The sequence below is a fragment of the Panthera tigris genome, chromosome B4 (genome assembly GCF_018350195.1).
Source record: "Panthera tigris isolate Pti1 chromosome B4, P.tigris_Pti1_mat1.1, whole genome shotgun sequence".
NCBI classification, from domain to species: Eukaryota; Metazoa; Chordata; class Mammalia; order Carnivora; family Felidae; genus Panthera; species Panthera tigris.
In genome coordinates, this window is record NC_056666.1 from 92,197,492 (window position 1) to 92,204,956 (window position 7,465).

General features: G+C 38.2%; 1 long non-coding RNA gene across 1 annotated transcript; it reads left to right on the forward strand.

The window, feature by feature from the left end:
- Positions 1 to 2,640: 2,640 nt before the first annotated feature.
- On the forward strand, positions 2,641 to 3,737 carry LOC122240114. Its single transcript, XR_006219452.1, has 3 exons — positions 2,641 to 2,681; positions 2,971 to 3,023; positions 3,458 to 3,737. It is a non-coding gene; the product is annotated as an uncharacterized LOC122240114 (long non-coding RNA).
- The last annotated feature ends 3,728 nt before the right edge of the window (positions 3,738 to 7,465 follow it).

Consider the following 7,465-nt stretch of genomic DNA (forward strand, 5'->3'; position numbering starts at 1 on the left):
CCTCCGGCTTTTATGTCCCTAACATACTCTCCACCTAAACTCCTTTCTCCCTTCCATGACAATTATAGTTTTGGCAACTTTTTCTCATCTACTATCCACATACAATTGATGATTAAAATGTTAAGAGCTGCTACGTTAGCTCGGAACTTTATTTTTCTGGATTGAGAAAAGAAAGAGGATAGTATTTTTTTTTTAATTCAAGTTAGTTAACATACAGTGTAGTCTTGGCTTCAGGAGTAGAATTCAGTGATTCATCCCTTACATATGACACCCAGTGTTCATCCTGAAAAGTGCTCTCCTTAATGCCCATCGCCCATTGAACCCATCCGCCCCCACTTCCCCTCCAGCAACCCTCGATTTGTTCTCTGTATTTAAGAGTCTCTTACGGTTTGCCTCCCTCTGTGTTTTTATCTTATTTATCTTCTCTTTCCCTATGATCATCTATTGTGTTTCTCAAGTATAGATATTTTTAACAGAATGAGAGGAAACAATTAACTCATGAACGCTTCTTCTTACCCCCCACTTCCATCTTCCTTATTTCTTTTTGGTTCTGTCTCCACCTCTCTTACCTGCTTCTCTGTCTCTGTCTTTCTCTTCTTCTCTGTTATTCTCTTACACAAACACACACATTATAATAGGTCATATAAATGTGTCCTTTTTCAAGGTGACCTGTGGAATAAAATTATTTCTAGAGAGGAATCAAACCATATTTAATGCCTAGACTCAACAGGATCTAGTACCGGTAGAAACTCAGTATACATCTGAGGCTATCCTCTCTCCATCAACCCATAGTTTGTTCTCTATCATTAAAAGTCTCTTGTGGTTTGTTTCCCTCTCTTCTCTTTTTCCCACCCTTTCTACATGTTCATCTGTTTTGTTTCTTAAACTCCACATATGAGTGGAATCATATGGTATTTGTCTTTCCCTGATTGATTTATTTCACTTAGCCTAATACATTCTAGTTCCATCCACGTCATTGCAAATGGTAAGATTTCATTCTTTATTATGGGTAGGTAATATTCCATTGTATACATATACCACATCTTCTTTACCCATTCATCAGTTGATGGACATTTGGGGTCTCTCTATAGTTTGGCTATTGTTGATAATGCTGCTGTAAACATTGGGGTGCATGTACCCCCCAAATCTGTATTTTTGTATCCTATGGGTAAATATCTAATAGTCCAATTGCTGCATCATAAGGTAGTTCTATTTTTAGTTTCTTAAGGAACATCCATACTGTTCTCTAGAATAGCTGCAGCAATATGCATTCCCACCAACAGTGCAAGAGGGTTCCTCTTTCTTCTCATCCTTGCCAACACCTGTTGTTTCCTGTGTTGTTAATTTTAGCCATTCTGACAGGCGTGAGGTGGTATTCCATTGTGGTTTTGATTTCTATTTTAGGGTTTTATTCTTGAACTTCTCTTCCTAATCAATGTATTCTCCATGGATGATCTCTTTCTTATGGCATTTCCAGGTCTGAATTTCCAATGGTCTCTGGCCTCACCACCATAATGTTCCAAGAGCTACTCAAACAACATGATCCAAACTGAGTTAATTGTCCCCTAGACCAATTTCTCATGCATTCTATGTGGTTTAATTATATCACAATCACCTAACTAAAGTAAAAAATTTGAGTCAACATTGATGTTCTACCTTTCCTTTACTCCTTAGTCGTTACTAGTCATGAAATCTTTGTTAGTCCCAATTCCTAGCCATCTTTGAAATTTGTATGTCCGCCTTCTCTCCTCATAGATACATCTTGCTTCAAGACTTGATCTGGACAACTGCAATAGCCCATAATTTATTTTCCTGAACTTTTGTGTCATACTTCTTAAGTCAACTCTGCATGTGATCTGGAGTGATACTTCTAACATATAAATCTTATCATGTGTAGTAGGTTGAATAATGGTGTCCCCAAAGTTGTCCACATTCTAGTCCCTAATGCCTGTAAATATTACTTTATAAGGAAAGAGACTTTGCAGATATGATTGCATTAAAGATCTTGAGATGGGGAGATTATCCTGTATTACCTTCAAGCACACAATATAATCACAAAGGTCCCAGTAAGAAGGAGATAAAAAGGGTCCAAGGAGATGTAATAGAAGCAAGAGGTTAGAGTGATGTGAATGAATAAGTGTTCATGAACCAAGGAATGCAGGTGGATTTTAGAAGCTGAAAAGGGCAAGAAAACAGATTCTTCCCTAGAACCTCCAGAAGAAATACAGCGCTATGGGCACCTTGATTTTAGCCTAGTGAGACTGATTTTGGACTTCTGACCTCCATAACTGTTAGGTTAAAAAATTTGTTTTGTCTTAAGCCATTAAGAATATCAGAGTTTTTAGGAGTGCCTCACTGGCTCAGTCAGTAGGATGTGCAACTCTTGGTTTGGGGTGTAAGTTTGAGCCCCACATTGGGTGTAGAGATTACTTAAAAATAAAATCTTTAAAAAAAGAATATCAAAAATTTTTATAGCAGCCTTAAGAAATTAATACATTCATGCAACCATTTTTTTTTTTTTTTTTGGAAATCAATGGATTCTCATTTCCTCCAGGATAAATTCCAGACTTATTAAACTGCATTCAAGAACCCTCATAATCTAACCACAGAGACATTTCTTTTTTTCTGTTTCTGCCCTCTAGGAAACCTCTACTGACAGGAACCAAATTTCCTTTCAAAAGGTGAGCTATATGGTCTGACAAAGAATTATGTGCAACTTCTATGTGTGAAAATTTGGGAGGAGATATAATTTAGACATCAAAATGTTAAGGTTTGGTGGATATGAACAATGAGACAGAATACTTCAATAGCCAAGATGTACTCACTACAATCACATGAGGAAAAAGAAAATATTTTTCGATTCTCTCAGTAAATTTATTGTAACAATTCTTGGACTCCTACATGTTGTCCCTTTTAACTGGATGTTTTGTCCTTTTTGCCTGGTTAACTCCTTCCTACTTATTGTTCAAGACTCAGCTTGATCATCATCTCTGCTGTGAATGGATCTTCATTAACATCCCCTGGTACAGTCATTCATTTTCTCTGTGCTCCTAATTGTGCATTTAATATGAGATTTTACCATATCCTTCTGAATGCTAATAATGTAATGATCTATTTATGAATCACCCTTCCCATTAGACTACTTGCTTCTATGATAGTATCCCAACATGGCCCTCATGAACCTCAAATTTTGATGTTCCCGTCTTTGTGTAGTTTTCCCACACTGCAAGCCTTGATTGGCATATGTCAGTGATATGCTGTAGCCAGCTTGCATGAACTTTCAAGAGTTAATTGAACTCATCTCTTCCCAGTTCTGTGTTCACTGATGTTACCCTGGCTGATTTCAAGGAAATTATTTACACCAGGATAATTAGCAAATGTTACAAATTAGTGGAAGGTTTTTTTTTGTTTGTTTAGAGAGTCAATTTCCTAATATACCTCTGCTTTTGATTCACAGTAACAAACAGAATGCAGTGGAAAAGATTGTGTGTCAATGCTGGACTTAGCTTCTAAGACCAGCAGCTTCTATGTCCTCCCCTTGAATGCTGATTTTTGCCACCTTATAGAAAGATCAGTTACCTGCTAGACACTGAACAGTTCCTTGTGAAGAGGAAGAAGGCTTGAGATTATATGGAAAAGGAGAAAGGCCCATTCATCCCAGCATCCCAAGTAAGCCTCCAGATGACTCTAGTCACAGCCCCCATTTCACTATAATCACATAAGACACATCAACAAAGACCAGGAGAAGAACCACCAGGTCACCTATAGAATTACGAAAAATGATAAATAGTTGCTATTGCTTTAAGCCATCAAGTTTGGGAATTGGTAGTTAAAACCATTATTAACTTAACTTAAACAGTTTTCCATGTCAAGATCATATTTCATTCACCTGTGTATCCATAGTACCTGAACAAGTACCCAATGAGTACATGCTGGGTAGAGAGTGGATATTGTCTCCTTGTTTTTCCTCAGTACTTCCTTAAAGCAGTACCTACCCATCCATTTCACTATGATGAAGAGTTATACCCCTTCATAATAATATAACACTGCATGAAAATAATTAAAGAAAGAAAACAAGTCGCCAACAAAGATGAATCCTTATTGGACAAACACAATGACCCCTTTCAATATTCCATTAAAATTGACTAACAACATGTCTACCTTCTCCTCCCCTGATAAGTATCAAAGGTCTCTACTCTCCTACTTTCTTAAAGGCTTTCCTCCCATGATGACATCAAGACGAGATTCCTGAAAGGAGGAAATGTCTGAGATATCTGAGATACGTAAAAAGAAAACCTGTGATTTTGATCTCAGGTGTGGTAGTAATCTAGTTTCTACTTTTGATTATGCAGTGAGTGGCAAATGACAGAATCTTATTTTGAACTGTGAACTTGTTATCTTTTTCTTCCCCAAGAAAAACTGTTTCTCTTTTATCTATTTATTATTTGGTTATTTCCAAACCAACTCCTTCTTTTCTTTGTTCTAGTCTCTTGTTTTTCATGCCTATATATGTTTTTTCTTTTACATGCTGCTATGCTTCCTAGCCGTGTAAATTATCTACTATAGTCATTTTGCAAAATGCATTACACATATCCCATTAACCATTTTACCAACCCCATGACCTATGCATTATTATTTTCAATATATAGATAAGACATTCTAGGCTCACAGGAATAAGTAACTAGTTCAAATCTCAGCCAACAGTAGAGCCAGATATATAGCCAATTCCAAATGTACTCAGATCTACACAACTCTAAAACACAAGAAGTGGGAGATTGGTGGTGGGGGGGCACGCCTGGGTGGCTCAGTCAGTTAAGTAAGCGTCCGACTCTTGACTTCAGTTCAGGTCATGATATCACAGTTCGTAGGTTCGAGCCCTACATCAAGCTCTGTGGTGACGGCACGGAGCCTGCTTGAGATTCTCCCTCTCTATCTACCTCTCCGCCACTCTCACTCTCTCTCGATACATATATCTCGAAATAAGTAAATAAACTAAAGAAAAAAGAAATGAGAGATTGGGGAAGGGGTTAAATATAGTTAATCCATACCTTTAAAAAAAGAAGGAAATCGAAGAAAACAAGCAGATGTACGTTTTGCCTGAAGAAACACAGAAACTTGTTAAACACTGCACAGAGAGACTTACCCAAGAAAAACGTTTCCATCTCCACTTCCACTCTGGTGGTATAGAAGGAAACTATTTTTCTCTTTTTCTTAGAACCCTTACTCTGCAGGATCAAAATGAACAAACAGTGACCACATAAGTGAGAAAGTAAAATAAGATGTGCTTATCACTGCAGTCTTGTGATTAACATAAAACTCTACCACAGCCGTTCCTTAGAAGCTACCTCATGGGATCAGACAGACAGGCAAGCCCATCTCTAAACTGTGCATCTGGACACCCACAGTGTGGAACATACCGGTGAGTTCCTTTGTACCCAACCTTAACAGCCACTTCACTACAGCCGCAGGAAACTGCTGAGACTTTTTGTCAAACTCACCGCAGTGGACTCCACAGAGGTGGCAGAGACCTTGTCTAGAGTCGTGGGCGTCCAAGTCATACAGGTGGTCTCGACAACGTGATGAAGAGGCAGGGATCAGAACTCTTTGGTGAGTTCCATAACCACCAGATGCTGCAACACAAGAAATGGGCCCAAGAAAGTTTCAGGAGGGTACAACTTTGTCTTTGCAATTAATTCTTAAATGGGCATTAAATGTTATGGCAAAGTCAATATACTAAATTACATAAAATTATAAAGGACTTACGAATAATAAGGTCGTCAGTACTTGAATACTTATTATATGTCAGGACCTGCACACACTTCGTCTCATTCCATCATCGCAACCCTTCAGTGCAGCTGGTATTAATATATGACCTTTTCACACTAGGTAACCAGGCTCTGAGATGTTTAGTGTCTTTCCTAACCACTAATTGGTTAAGTGGGAGAGTCAGGACAGGAACTCTGATCGTTTGGTTAAAGAGGCAGAATGATATGGTGGTTTAGAAAGCAGAATTCTGGACCCAGACTGCTACCTAAGAATCCCAGCTCTACCACACACTAGCTGTACGACCTTGGTTAAGTCACCGTGCCTCAGTTTCCTCATCTGTAAAATGGGGGATCATGATAGCATCTACCCCATGATACTATCATTTTGTTGTCATTGTTAGGATTGGATTAATTAATATAGACAAATGCATAAATATGTGTTATGTATATATAATACACATAGTAAACACAGAGCCTGACATGTACACTATATAAGCATTACCAATTATTATTGATCCCAAATCCACTAATATATTTCTACCACCACTCCCTCTCGTGTGTGTGTGTGTGTGTGTGTGTGTGTGTGTGTGTGTGTAGGGGTTCTAAAATCTGGAATGGAGGTGGAAGGTAGGACTGAGAGGAGAGGACTGGAGATGGCAGCAGAGAGCTACTAGTAGGTCTCTGTTTAAGCTCTGCCCCAATCGCTGACTAAGAGAAGCTTGGTGCAGTTCTTTGAAGGCGAGAGAGTAAGGAAACCCTAAGGTCTGTAACCCTGTTTTGAGACTAAATCAGTACAGCATCTTCACCCAACCAGGAAATGGAGATTCCACCTTGGATGAGGTAGCTCTCTCCTGAGGCTGCTCAGTCCATTCACAGTTGATCGAAATGAAATCTCCAGAAGTTCTGAAGAATCTTTTTACAACTCAGGTCACAAAGTCAATTTTCTGACCTCTCAAGCTCATTATCCGTGCTCTATCTTGAACCCTCTACTCACTTATATTTACAGAAATCTCTGTCTATATTGTTGATTATTTTAGGTTATATACCCAAAAGTATAATTAAGAAAAAGGATTTAACATTTTAAGCCCATCATGCATACTGCCAAATTACTTTCAGAAAAGTTACACCAAATCACACTGGTTCGGCCACTCCTGCCCACCACTTAGCATCATGATGATTCAAAAAGGAGAAATCTTTGCTAGTGTTAAAGGAGAAAATACCATATGGTATTTTAACTTGCATTTCTTTTATTAGTACTAAGGTCAATTTTTTCTATTTGGAAACTAGTTTATCATTTATTTTAACTGTATTTTTTATGTCTTTAGTTAGCTTTTATGTTGGGAGATTCTGCTTCATTTAATGATTTATGCAAAATCTTTTTATGGTAACATTATTTCTTGGTTAGTTTGGTGGAAAATGCTTTCCCAGTAAGTTATTTGCATATTAATTTATTTACTTTTTAGATTAAAATTTTTTTTTATTTTAGGGAGAGAGAGAGCATGCAAGTAGGGGAAAGGGGCAGAGGGAGAGAGAGAGAGAGAGAGAGAGTCTTAAGCAGGTTCCACACTCAGTGCAGAGCCCAACTCAATCCCATGGCCCTGGAGTCATGACCTGAGCCAAAATCAAGAGTCAGATGCTCAACTGACTGAGCCACCCGGGTGTCCCCCTTTTTAAGTTTTTTTAACAGAAGTTTGGAGTCC